Source organism: Hetaerina americana, unplaced genomic scaffold (assembly GCF_022747635.1).
Source record: "Hetaerina americana unplaced genomic scaffold, ioHetAmer1.1.p SCAF_2, whole genome shotgun sequence".
In the NCBI taxonomy this organism is placed as follows: Eukaryota; Metazoa; Arthropoda; class Insecta; order Odonata; family Calopterygidae; genus Hetaerina; species Hetaerina americana.
The window spans coordinates 10,643-25,842 of record NW_027286763.1 but is presented as its reverse complement, the minus strand read 5'-3'; positions in this window follow the sequence as shown (position 1 = coordinate 25,842).

Sequence of the window (15,200 nt, the reverse complement as noted above, 5' to 3'; positions counted from 1 at the left end):
GATTAAAACTCCGGAGCTGTTTAGTTCACTCTTATTTACTTCAAATTTTTTCTACATATTTAGATAATTTAAATAAATTTAGATAAATTCAAAAAATATAACCGAAAATGATTGTTGTTTTGCTTGAATAAATGTAGTTACTTATAAATAACTTCTTAATCGAGTGAAGTTTGAGGGAATCTAGTATTGTGATACAACCAAAAGATATGCACTTCATCGAAGGGTGGTGGTTTCCGTGGAAATCCGTAGGTGTTTGGTTCGCTTCTATTTAACGAGCACCTTTTTTACTTTTAACTATTTTTTACGAATGTTGACGATCCTATTACATTAATATAACCAAATAAAAGTATTTTTTGCTTGAATAAAAGACAACTCAAATGTAAATACTTCATCAATGGTAGGGTGGTTAAGGCGTTGGCTTGAAAATCCGTTGGTGTTTAGTTTGGTTCAAAATCAATTTTTTTTACTTTTACTGTTTTCATGGGGGACAACTAAGGCTAGTTAAGGTAAAGTTGATAAGGTGAAGGTGTTTGGTTCGCTCCTTTGTAACGAGAACTTTTCTACTTTTAATTTTCCTCTGTACATATTTTCTTAATTTAATAAATATCCAACTATAACAAAACCGTATTTTTCCCTTGAATAAATGAAGATACACACACCTTTAATATAGCAACTTCATCAAAGGAAGCCTAAGTGTTGGTTTGTGGTTGGTTGGTTGGGTTGGGTGATGGTTGGGAATCAAAACTTCTAAAAATGGAATAAATGCCTATTAAACAACTCAGGTATTTACCATAAAAATGACGTTTTATGTATGATTTATGAAAATATTTATAATCGAAATGGTAAAATTATTAAAATGTATTCGAGCATTATGGGCTCTTGTTTGAAATGGTAACAATGAACATTAGTTAACATTGAAAACATTTTGTTTAATTATTAAGGATCGAATATTTCGTATTGAATTGGTGTGGAACTTTGGTGTGGAACTCGTATTGAAGCCAAATGGTACGGGCACTTATTATTTTGCAATGAGAAAAATAAGAAATTTAAAAATTAAAATAAATACCTTTTGAAGAGCTGAAGTTTTGCAACCGAATTGCGACCTAATTTGCAATCGAATAAAATTTTGGTTAATCATTGTTATACATTTACTACATTGGTCTTCGAGTTCGGTTCTCCATCTTATCAATTTTAAAAATATAACCAAAAGTATCGTTTTGCTTGAAAAAATGGAGCGACTAACTTCATGGAAAGATGGCAGTTCAGTTTTTAAAATCCGAAGGCGTTCGGTTAGATTCAATTAAAGAGCAATTTTTTCACTTGATTTTTTTCTACCAATGCCGACGATTATTGATATAAAAGTATTGATTTTAAAGAATGAACACTAAACTCTAAAAATGTAAACTACAAGGAAAATATAAATTCGGCTCCTATAAGGTGCTTCATTGTGGCGGTGCACTGCGCACTCTGTTGGCTTAAAAATCCGAAGGTGATTAAATCGCTACTTAGTAACGAGAACTTTTACTTTTAATGTTTTCTCTCTTTAGATATCCCTAAAAATAAATCTGATCAACTTCAAAATATAACAAAAAAGTATTTTTTCCTTGAACAAATGAAGTTACACAAAACTAAAATGTAACAACTTCATCGAAGTGTTCGTTTGAAAATCCGAAGGTGTTTAATTCCGCCCTTTATAAAATCACTTTTTTACTTTTAATTTGTTCTAATAATAATATCATAATCTTATTTTTTATATTATCTTAATACATTATCCCAGGATGTTCCCAAGTGTTTTGCTTGGATAGATGAAGTTACACACTCCGAAAATGTAACTTTCAATCGCAGCAAATGTAACTTTCAATACAGCAAACTTGTAAGGTGGATTTGGTGTTGGATTAAAAATCCGTAGGTGTCCTGTAACAAAAATGTAACAACTTCAACAAAGTGCGGGCAAACTGGTACGGTGATAAAGGTGTTCTTGTGCAAATCGGAAGGTGTTTGGTTCGCTGTTATTTACCGAGCACTTTTTTACTTCAAATGTTTTCTACGTATTTAGATAATCAAATCAATTTGAAAAATCTATCCGAAAAGGATAATCTTGAATAAATGAAATTACCCATAACTAAAATGTAACCTGTTAGTCTAGGGGAAAAAGAGTTGGTAAAAAGTAGTAACATTTGAGTTGTAGGTATCTTTCATTAAAATGAGTTCGCTTCTATATAACTAGCACTTGTTTTACTTCTAAATTTTTCTCTAATGATATTCTCAATCTAATCAGGGCGCTTCGCTTCGAGTTCGCTTTTGTATTACGAGCACATTTTTGATTTTCATTTTGTCCCTACACATTTTACTATATAACTTTAACCCAGACTACTACTAACTATAACCCAGAAAAAGTATTGTTTTTCTTAGATATATAATGATACAACTTAAATGCAAATCCATATCAACTTGGATGTATGATTTTTAAAGATTTAAATTAGCTACAAAGAAGTTTTTTTAAAATATTTTTTACCTTGAATTTGGACGACAGGGTGTGAAAACAAAAGCTTTAGCGTGAAACATAATAATTTGAAGCATGTGTTTTCCTAGCATCCTCAAAGCGCCAAAAATTCTAGCATTCCAACTTTAATTTCTCCTAAACATTTCACGAAATTTATTTCAATTCAAATATTCAAATTTTTGGATGGACCAATGTTATTAGTACTTAACTAGTATTTTAAACAATTATTATTTTAATAATTTGACTCTTAAAGTAGAAGATCATTTTTTCTAATCAAGTAATTAGAACAACATATTTGCACATTCCATGCCGAGCCCAGGAGGCTGTGCAATCGGCTCGTTATCCTTTATTTTACGTGGCGATTCCCCTTGGGTCCCCTTGAGGCTCCCTTCAGGCCTATACTCAACGATATAGCAAGACCTGTGGAAAGACGGTTTAATAAAAAAAAATTACACTACCCCATTTATAAAAAGCGTATTATCCCTCGGCAGGATCCTATCTCGCAAACACTTGCACCCTGGGTGCCTATCTAAAACACGACCTAAGCTTTCTTCACACTTCTTTCTTCATCCAGGAAGTCTTCTCTTTTCTTTCTTCATTCTTCACATCCATGATGTTCTTTTCTTAAAGTCACCTGTGGAGAAAGGGGATTAGTACACATATAAATATAACACTCCCCACCAAAACCGCGTAAAAACCCACGGCGGGTTGCCTTATGGGCCCTAACTACGCAACGTTTTTGCACCGCTTAGTGCCTAACTAAAACACGCGCCCTAACCTTTCTTCACACTTCTTTCTTCATCCAGTAAGTCTTCTCTTTTCTTTCTTCATTCTTAATATCCATGATCTTCTTTTATTGAAGTCACCTGTGGGGAAAGGGGATTAGTACACATATACATAATATAGTCCCCACCAAAACCGCGTAAAAACCCACGGCGGGTTGCCTTATGGGCCCTAACTACGCAACGTTTTTGCACCTCTTAGTGAGTAACTAAGACACGCGCCCTAACATTTCTTCACACTTCTTTCTTCATCCAGGAAGTCTTCTCTTTTCTTTCTTCATTCTTGACATCCATGATGTTCTTTTCTTGAAGTCACCTGTTGAAAAAGGGGATTAGTACACATATACATAATACACTCCCCACCAAAACCGCGTAAAAACCCACGGCGGGTTGCCTTATGGGCCCTAACTACGCAACGTTTTTGCACCGCTTAGTGCCTAACTAAAACACGCGCCCTAACCTTTCTTCACACTTCTTTCTTCATCCAGGAAGTCTTCTCTTTTCCTTCTTCATTCTTGACATCCATGATGTTCTTTTCTTGAAGTCACCTGTTGAAAAAGGGGATTAGTACACATATACATATAACACTCCCCACCAAAACCGCGTAAAAACCCACGGCGGGTTGCCTTATGAGCCCTAACTACGCAACGTTTTTGCACCGCTTAGTGCCTAACTAAAACACGCGCCCTAACCTTTCTTCACACTTCTTTCTTCATCCAGGAAGTCTTCTCTTTTCTTTCTTCATTCGTGACATCCATGATGCTCTTTTCTTGAAGTCACCTGTTGAAAAAGGGGATTAGTACACATATACATATAACACTCCCCACCAAAACCGCGTAAAAACCCACGGCGGGTTGCCTTATGAGCCCTAACTACGCAACGTTTTTGCACCGCTTAGTGCCTAACTAAAACACGCGCCATAACCTTTCTTCACACTTCTTTCTTCATCCAGGAAGTCTTCTCTTTTCTTTCTTCATTCTTGACATCCATGATGCTCTTTTCTTGAAGTCACCTGTTGAAAAAGGGGATTAGTACACATATACATATAACATTTCCCACCAAAACCGCGTTAAAACCCACGGCGGGTTGCCTTATGGGCCCTAACTACGCAACGTTTTTGCACCGCTTAGTGCCTAACTAAAACACGCGCCATAACCTTTCTTCACACTTCTTTCTTCATCCAGGAAGTCTTCTCTTTTCTTTCTTCATTCTTAACATCCATGATGTTCTTTTCTTGAAGTCACCCGTTGAAAAAAGGGATTAGTACACATATACATATAACACTCCCCACCAAAACCGCGTTAAAACCCACGGCGGGTTGCCTTATGGGCCCTAACTACGCAACGTTTTTGCACCGCTTAGTGCCTAACTAAAACACGCGCCCTAACCTTTCTTCACACTTCTTTCTTCATCCAGGAAGTCTTCTCTTTTCTTTCTTCATTCTTAACATCCATGATGTTCTTTTCTTGAAGTCACCCGTTGAAAAAGGGGATTAGTACACATATACATATAACACTCCCCACCAACACCGCGTAAAAACCCACGGCGGGTTGCCTTATGGGCCCTAACTACGCAACGTTTTTGCACCTCTTAGTGCCTAACTAAAACACGCGCCCTAACCTTTCTTCATCCAGGAAGTCTTCTCTTTTCTTTCTTCATTCTTGACATCCATGATGCTCTTTTCTTGAAGTCACCTGTTGAAAAAGGGGATTAGTACACATATACATATAACATTTCCCACCAAAACCGCGTTAAAACCCACGGCGGGTTGCCTTATGGGCCCTAACTACGCAACGTTTTTGCACCTCTTAGTGAGTAACTAAGACATCCGCCCTAACCTTTCTTCACACTTCTTTCTTCATCCAGGAAGTCTTCTCTTTTCTTTCTTCATTCTTGACATCCATGATGTTCTTTTCTTAAAGTCACCTGTTGAAAAAGGGGATTAGTACACATATACATATAACACTCCCCACCAAAACCGGGTAAAAACCCACGGCGGGTTGCCTTATGGGCCCTAACTACGCAACGTTTTTGCACCGCTTAGTGCCTAACTAAAACACGCGCCCTAACCTTTCTTCACACTTCTTTCTTCATCCAGGAAGTCTTCTCTTTTCTTTCTTCATTCTTAACATCCATGATGTTCTTTTCTTGAAGTCACCCGTTGAAAAAAGGGATTAGTACACATATACATATAACACTCCCCACCAAAACCGCGTTAAAACCCACGGCGGGTTGCCTTATGGGCCCTAACTACGCAACGTTTTTGCACCGCTTAGTGCCTAACTAAAACACGCGCCCTAACCTTTCTTCACACTTCTTTCTTCATCCAGGAAGTCTTCTCTTTTCTTTCTTCATTCTTAACATCCATGATGTTCTTTTCTTGAAGTCACCCGTTGAAAAAGGGGATTAGTACACATATACATATAACACTCCCCACCAACACCGCGTAAAAACCCACGGCGGGTTGCCTTATGGGCCCTAACTACGCAACGTTTTTACACCGCTTAGTGCCTAACTAAAACACACGCCCTAACCTTTCTTCACATTTTTTCTTCATCCAGGAAGTCTTCTCTTTTCTTTCTTCATTCTTGACATCCATGATGTTCTTTTCTTGAAGTCACCTGTTGAAAAAGGGGATTAGTACACATATACATATAACACTCCCCACCAAAACCGCGTAAAAACCCACGGCGGGTTGCCTTATGGGCCCTAACTACGCAACGTTTTTGCACCGCTTAGTGCCTAACTAAAACACGCGCCCTAACCTTTCTTCACACTTTTTTCTTCATCCAGGAAGTCTTCTCTTTTCTTTCTTCATTCATCTCGCAATATTTTTAGAAATTTCGGCTCTTTTAGTAACATTAACACTTGCGCTTATGCATCTTTTATGCTCATTTCTTGTCTTTCAGGATTAATTCTGGGTTTTTTTTGTTTAGTTGATGATAATGAACAACAATACACACCATGGAAACATTTTTGTTTGATTTGTGTACCCCCCCCTTTGGGTTCTAGGTGAAAATCTCACTCGACACAAATCAAACAAAAATGTTTCCATGGTGTGTATTGTTGCTCATTTTCATCAAATAAACAAAATAAAACCCAGAATAAATCCTGAAAGACAAGAAATGAGCATAAAAGATGCTTCAGCGCAAGTGTTAATGTTACTAAAAGAGCCAAAATTTCTAAAAATATTGCGAAAAACAACAATTTTCAGATTAAGAGTGAATGTTTGAGGTGTATAGAAGGCATTTATTTCATTTTTAGAAAATTTAATTTTTCACATTTTTCCATGAAAAGTGCCAATACCCCCCCCTTTGGGTTCTAGGTGAAAATCTCACTCGAAACAATTCAAACAAAAATGTTTCCATGGTGTGAATTGTTCATTTTCATCAAATAAACAAAATAAAACCCAGAATAAATCCTGAAAGACAAGAAATGAGCATAAAAGATGCTTCAGCGCAAGTGTTAATGTTACTAAAAGAGCCCAAATTTCTAAAAATATTGCGAAAAACAACTATTTTCAGATTTAGAGTGAATGTTTGAGGTGTATAGAAGGCATTTATTTCATTTTTAGAAAAATTATTTTTTCTCATTTTTCCATGAAAAGTGCCAATACCCCTCTCTTTGGGTTCTAGGTGAAAATCTCACTCGACACATTTCAAACAAAAATGTTTCCATGATGTGTATATTTGTTCATTTTCATCAAATAAACAAAATAAAACCCAGAATAAATCCTGAAAGACAAGAAATGAGCATAAAAGATGCTTCAGCGCAATTTTTAATATTATTAAAAGAGCCCAAATTTCTAAAAATATTGCGAAAAACAACAATTTTCAGTTTTAGAGTGAATGTTTGAGGCGTATAGAAGGCATTTAATTCATTTTTAAAAAATTTAATTTTTCCCATTTTTCCATAAGTGCCAATACCCCCCCCTTTGGGTTCTAGGTGAAAATCTCACTCGACACATATCAAACAAAAATGTTTCCATGGTGTGTATTGTTGTTCATTTTCATCAAATAACCAAAATAAAACCCAGAATAAATCCTGAAAGACAAGAAATGAGCATAAAAGATTCTTCAGCGCATTTGTTAATGTCACTATAAGAGCCTAAATTTCTAAAAATATTGCGAAAAACAACAATTTTCCGTTTAAGACTGAATGTTTGAGGTGTATAGAAGGCATTTATTTCATTTTTAGAAAATTTTTTTTTTCACATTTTTCCATGAATAGTGCCAATACCCCCTCCTTTGGGTTCTAGGTGAAAATCTCACTCGACACAAATCAATCAAAAATGTTTCCATGGTGTGTATTGTTGTTCATTTTCATCAAATAACAAAATTAAACCCAGAATAAATCCTGAAAGGCAAGAAATGAGCATAAAAGATGCTTAAGCGCAAGTGTTATTCTTACTATAAGAGCCCAAATTTCTAAAAATATTGTGAAAAACCACAATTTTCTGTTTAAGAGTGAATGTTTAAGGTGTAAAGAAAGCATTTATTTCATTTTTAGAAAAAAATTTTTAACATTTTTCCATGAAAAGTGCCAATACCCCCCACTTTGGGTTCTGGGTGAAAATCTCACTCGACACAAATCAAACAAAAATGTTTCCACGGTGTGTATTGGTTTTCATTTTCATCAAATAAACAAAAAAAAACCCAGAATAAATCCTGAAAGACAAGAAATGAGCATAAAAGATGCTTCAGCGCAATTGTTAATGTCACTGAAAGAGCCTAAATTTCTAAAAATATTGCGAAAAACGACAATTTTCAGATTTAGAGTGAATGTTTGGGGTGCATAGAAGGCATTTATTTCATTTATTAAAAATTTTTTTTCTCACATTTTTCCATGAAAAGTGCCAATTCCCCCCCCCTTTGGGTTCTAGGTGAAAATCTCAGTCGACACAAATCAAACAAAAATGTTTCCATGGTGTGTATTGTTGTTCATTTTCATCAAATAAACAAAATAAAACCCAGAATAAATCGTGATAGATAAGAAATGAGCATAAAAGATGCTTCAGCTCAAGTGTTAAGGTTACTAAAAGAGCCCATATTTCTGAAAATATTGCGAAAAACAACAATCTTTCTTTTTAGAGTGAATGTTTGAAGTGCATAGATGGCATTTATTTCATTTTTAGAAAATGTTATTTTTCACATTTTTCCATGAAAAGTTCCAATACCCCCCCCCCTTTGGGTTCTAGGTGAAAATCTCACTCGACACAAATCAAACAAAAATGTTTCCATGGTGTGTATTGATGTTCATTTTCATCAAATAAAAAAAATAAAACCCAGAATAAATACTGAAATACAAGAAATGAGCATAAAAGAGGCTTCAGCGCAAGTGTTAATGTTACTAAAAGAGCCAAAATTTCTAAAAATATTGCGAAAAACAACAATTTTCAGTTTAAGAGTGAAATTTTGAGGTGTATAGAAGGCATTTATTTCATTTTTAGAAAATTTATTTTTTCTCATTTTTCCATGAAAAGTGCCAATACCCCCCCTTTGGGTTCTAGGTAAAAATCTCACTCGACACATTTCAAACAAAAATGTTTCCATGGTGTGTATTGTTGTCATTTTCATTAAATAAACAAAATTAAACCCATAATAAATCCTGAAAGACAAGAAATGAGCATAAAAGATGCTTCAGCGCAAGTGTTAATGTTACTAAAAGAGCCCAAATTTCTAAAAATATTGCGAAAAACATCTATTTTCATATTTAGAGTGAATGTTTGAGGTGTATAGAAGGCATTTATTTCATTTTTAGAAAATTTATTTTTTCTCATTTTTCCATGAAAAGTGCCAATACCCAGTCCTTTGGGTTCTAGGTGAAAATCTCAATCGACACAAATCAAAAAAAAATGTTACCATGGTGTGTATTGTTGTTCATTTTCATCAACTAAACAAAATTAAACCCAGAATAAATCCTGAAAGACAAGAAATGAGCATAAAAGATGCTTCAGCGCAATTTTTAATATTATTAAAAGAGCCCAAATTTCTAAAAATATTGCGAAAAACAACAATTTTCAGTTTTAGAGTGAATGTTTGAGGCGTATAGAAGGCATTTAATTCATTTTTTAAAAATTTAATTTTTCCATTTTTCCATAAGTGCCAATACCCCCCCCTTTGGGTTCTAGGTGAAAATCTCACTCGACACAAATCAATCAAAAATGTTTCCATGGTGTGTATTGTTGTTCATTTTCATCAAATAACAAAATTAAACCCAGAATAAATCCTGAAAGGCAAGAAATGAGCATAAAAGATGCTTTAGCGCAAGTGTTATTCTTACTATAAGAGCCCAAATTTCTAAAAATATTGTGAAAAACCACAATTTTCTGTTTAAGAGTGAATGTTTAAGGTGTAAAGAAAGCATTTATTTCATTTTTAGAAAAAAATTTTTCACATTTTTCCATGAAAAGTGCCAATACCCCCCACTTTGGGTTCTAGGTGAAAATCTCACTCGACACAAATCAAACGAAAATGTTTCCACGGTGTGTATTGGTTTTCATTTTCATCAAATAAACAAAAAAAAACCCAGAATAAATCCTGAAAGACAAGAAATGAGCATAAAAGATGCTTCAGCGGGGTTGTTAATGTTACTTAGACAGCCAAAATTTCAAAAAATATTGCGAAAAACAGCAATCTTCTGTTTTAGAGTGAATGTTTGGGGTGCATAGAAGGCATTTATTTCATTTATTAAAAATTTATTTTCTCACATTTTTCCATGAAAAGTGCCAATTCCCCCCCCCTTTGGGTTCTAGGTGAAAATCTCAGTCGACACAAATCAAACAAAAATGTTTCCATGGTGTGTATTGTTGTTCATTTTCATCAAATAAACAAAATAAAACCCAGAATAAATCGTGATAGATAAGAAATGGGCATAAAAGATGCTTCAGCTCAAGTGTTAAGGTTACTAAAAGAGCCCATATTTCTGAAAATATTGCGAAAAACAACAATCTTTCTTTTTAGAGTGAATGTTTGAAGTGCATAGATGGCATTTATTTCATTTTTAGAAAATGTTATTTTTCACATTTTTCCATGAAAAGTTCCAATACCCCCCCCTTTGGGTTCTAGGTGAAAATCTCACTCGACACAAATCAAACAAAAATGTTTCCATGGTGTGTATTGTTGTTCATTTTCATCAAATAAAAAAAATAAAACCCAGAATAAATACTGAAATACAAGAAATGAGCATAAAAGATGCTTCAGCGCAAGTGTTAATGTTACTAAAAGAGCCAAAATTTCTAAAAATATTGCGAAAAACAACAATTTTCAGTTTAAGAGTGAAATTTTGAGGTGTATAGAAGGCATTTATTTCATTTTTAGAAAATTTATTTTTTCTCATTTTTCCATGAAAAGTGCCAATACCCCCCCTTTGGGTTCTAGGTGAAAATCTCACTCGACACATTTCAAACAAAAATGTTTCCATGGTGTGTATTGTTGTCATTTTCATTAAATAAACAAAATTAAACCCATAATAAATCCTGAAAGACAAGAAATGGGCATAAAAGATGCTTCAGCGCAAGTGTTAATGTTACTAAAAGAGCCCAAATTTCTAAAAATATTGCGAAAAACAACTTTTTTCATATTTAGAGTGAATGTTTGAGGTGTATAGAAGGCATTTATTTCATTTTTAGAAAATTTATTTTTTCTCATTTTTCCATGAAAAGTGCCAATAACCAGTCCTTTGGGTTCTAGGTGAAAATCTCAATCGACACAAATCAAACAAAAATGTTACCATGGTGTGTATTGTTGTTCATTTTCATCAACTAAACAAAATTAAACCCAGGATAAATCCTGAAAGGCAAGAAATGAGCATAAAAGATGCTTAAGCGCAAGTGTTATTCTTACTATAAGAGCCCAAATTTCTAAAAATATTGCGAAAAACCACAATTTTCTGTTTAAGAGTGAATGTTTGAGGTGTATAGAAGGCATTTATTTCAATTTTAGAAAATTTAATTTTTCACATTTTTCCATGAAAAGTGCCAATACCCCTCTCTTTGGGTTCTAGGTGAAAATCTCACTCGAAACATTTCAAACAAAAATGTTTCCATGATGTGTATATTTGTTCATTTTCATCAAATAAACAAAATAAAACCCAGAATAAATCCTGAAAGACAAGAAATGAGCATAAAAGATGCTTCAGCGCAATTTTTAATATTATTAAAAGAGCCCAAATTTCTAAAAATATTGCGAAAAACAACAATTTTCAGTTTTAGAGTGAATGTTTGAGGCGTATAGAAGGCATTTAATTCATTTTTAAAAAATTTAATTTTTCCCATTTTTCCATAAGTGCCAATACCCCCCCCTTTGGGTTCTAGGTGAAAATCTCACTCGACACATATCAAACAAAAATGTTTCCATGGTGTGTATTGGTTTTCATTTTCATCAAATAACCAAAATAAAACCCAGAATAAATCCTGAAATACAAGAAATGAGCATAAAAGATGCTTCAGCGCATTTGTTAATGTCACTAGAAGAGCCTAAATTTCTAAAAATATTGCGAAAAACAACAATTTTCAGTTTAAGACTGAATGTTTGAGGTGTATAGAAGGCATTTATTTCATTTTTAGAAAATTTTTTTTTCACATTTTTCCATGAATAGTGCCAATACCCCCTCCTTTGGGTTCTAGGTGAAAATCTCACTCGACACAAATCAATCAAAAATGTTTCCATGGTGTGTATTGTTGTTCATTTTCATCAAATAACAAAATTAAACCCAGAATAAATCCTGAAAGGCAAGAAATGAGCATAAAAGATGCTTAAGCGCAAGTGTTATTCTTACTATAAGAGCCCAAATTTCTAAAAATATTGTGAAAAACCACAATTTTCTGTTTAAGAGTGAATGTTTAAGGTGTAAAGAAAGCATTTATTTCATTTTTAGAAAAAAATTTTTCACATTTTTCCATGAAAAGTGCCAATACCCCCCACTTTGGGTTCTAGGTGAAAATCTCACTCGACACAAATCAAACAAAAATGTTTCCACGGTGTGTATTGGTTTTCATTTTCATCAAATAAACAAAAAAAAACCCAGAATAAATCCTGAAAGACAAGAAATGAGCATAAAAGATGCTTCAGCGGGGTTGTTAATGTTACTTAGACAGCCAAAATTTCAAAAAATATTGCGAAAAACAGCAATCTTCTGTTTTAGAGTGAATGTTTGGGGTGCATAGAAGGCATTTATTTCATTTATTAAAAATTTATTTTCTCACATTTTTCCATGAAAAGTGCCAATACCCAGTCCTTTGGGTTCTAGGTGAAAATCTCAATCGACACAAATCAAACAAAAATGTTACCATGGTGTCTATTGTTGTTCATTTTCATCAACTAAACAAAATTAAACCCAGAATAAATCCTGAAAGGCAAGAAATGAGCATAAAAGATGCTTAAGCGCAAGTGTTATTCTTACTATAAGAGCCCAAATTTCTAAAAATATTGCGAAAAACCACAATTTTCTGTTTAAGAGTGAATGTTTGAGGTGTATAGAAGGCATTTATTTCAATTTTAGAAAATTTAATTTTTCACATTTTTCCATGAAAAGTGCCAATACCCCTCTCTTTGGGTTCTAGGTGAAAATCTCACTCGACACATTTCAAACAAAAATGTTTCCATGATGTATATATTTGTTCATTTTCATCAAATAAACAAAATAAAACCCAGAATAAATCCTGAAAGACAAGAAATGAGCATAAAAGATGCTTCAGCGCAATTTTTAATATTATTAAAAGAGCCCAAATTTCTAAAAATATTGCGAAAAACAACAATTTTCAGTTTTAGAGTGAATGTTTGAGGCGTATAGAAGGCATTTAATTCATTTTTAAAAAATTTAATTTTTCCCATTTTTCCATAAGTGCCAATACCCCCCCCTTTGGGTTCTAGGTGAAAATCTCACTCGACACATCAAACAAAAATGTTTCCAAGGTGTGTATTGTTGTTCATTTTCATCAAATAACCAAAATAAAACCCAGAATAAATCCTGAAATACAAGAAATGAGCATAAAAGATGCTTCAGCGCATTTGTTAATGTCACTATAAGAGCCTAAATTTCTAAAAATATTGCGAAAAACAACAATTTTCAGTTTAAGACTGAATGTTTGAGGTGTATAGAAGGCATTTATTTCATTTTTAGAAAATTTTTTTTTTCACATTTTTCCATGAATAGTGCCAATACCCCCTCCTTTGGGTTCTAGGTGAAAATCTCACTCGACACAAATCAATCAAAAATGTTTCCATGGTGTGTATTGTTGTTCATTTTCATCAAATAAACAAAATAAAACCCAGAATAAATCCTGAAAGGCAAGAAATGAGCATAAAAGATGCTTTAGCGCAAGTGTTATTCTTACTATAAGAGCCCAAATTTCTAAAAATATTGTGAAAAACCACAATTTTCTGTTTAAGAGTGAATGTTTAAGGTGTAAAGAAAGCATTTATTTCATTTTTAGAAAAAAATTTTTCACATTTTTCCATGAAAAGTGCCAATACCCCCCACTTTGGGTTCTAGGTGAAAATCTCACTCGACACAAATCAAACGAAAATGTTTCCACGGTGTGTATTGGTTTTCATTTTCATCAAATAAACAAAAAAAAACCCAGAATAAATCCTGAAAGACAAGAAATGAGCATAAAAGATGCTTCAGCGGGGTTGTTAATGTTACTTAGACAGCCAAAATTTCAAAAAATATTGCGAAAAACAGCAATCTTCTGTTTTAGAGTGAATGTTTGGGGTGCATAGAAGGCATTTATTTCATTTATTAAAAATTTATTTTCTCACATTTTTCCATGAAAAGTGCCAATTCCCCCCCCCCTTTGGGTTCTAGGTGAAAATCTCAGTCGACACAAATCAAACAAAAATGTTTCCATGGTGTGTATTGTTGTTCATTTTCATCAAATAAACAAAATAAAACCCAGAATAAATCGTGATAGATAAGAAATGAGCATTAAAGATGCTTCAGCTCAAGTGTTAAGGTTACTAAAAGAGCCCATATTTCTGAAAATATTGCGAAAAACAACAATCTTTCTTTTTAGAGTGAATGTTTGAAGTGCATAGATGGCACTTATTTCATTTTTAGAAAATGTTATTTTTCACATTTTTCCATGAAAAGTTCCAATACCCCCCCCTTTGGGTTCTAGGTGAAAATCTCACTCGACACAAATCAAACAAAAATGTTTCCATGGTGTGTATTGTTGTTCATTTTCATCAAATAAAAAAAATAAAACCCAGAATAAATACTGAAATACAAGAAATGAGCATAAAAGATGCTTCAGCGCAAGTGTTAATGTTACTAAAAGAGCCAAAATTTCTAAAAATATTGCGAAAAACAACAATTTTCAGTTTAAGAGTGAAATTTTGAGGTGTATAGAAGGCATTTATTTCATTTTTAGAAAATTTATTTTTTCTCATTTTTCCATGAAAAGTGCCAATACCCCTCTCTTTGGGTTCTAGGTGAAAATCTCACTCGACACATTTCAAACAAAAATGTTTCCATGGTGTGTATTGTTGTCATTTTCATTAAATAAACAAAATTAAACCCATAATAAATCCTGAAAGACAAGAAATGGGCATAAAAGATGCTTCAGCGCAAGTGTTAATGTTACTAAAAGAGCCCAAATTTCTAAAAATATTGCGAAAAACAACTATTTTAATATTTAGAGTGAATGTTTGAGGTGTATAGAAGGCATTTATTTCATTTTTAGAAAATTTATTTTTTCTCATTTTTCCATGAAAAGTGCCAATACCCAGTCCTTTGGGTTCTAGGTGAAAATCTCAATCGACACATTTCAAACAAAAATGTTTCCATGATGTGTATATTTGTTCATTTTCATCAAATAAACAAAATAAAACCCAGAATAAATCCTGAAAGACAAGAAATGAGCATAAAAGATGCTTCAGCGCAATTTTTAATATTATTAAAAGAGCCCAAAT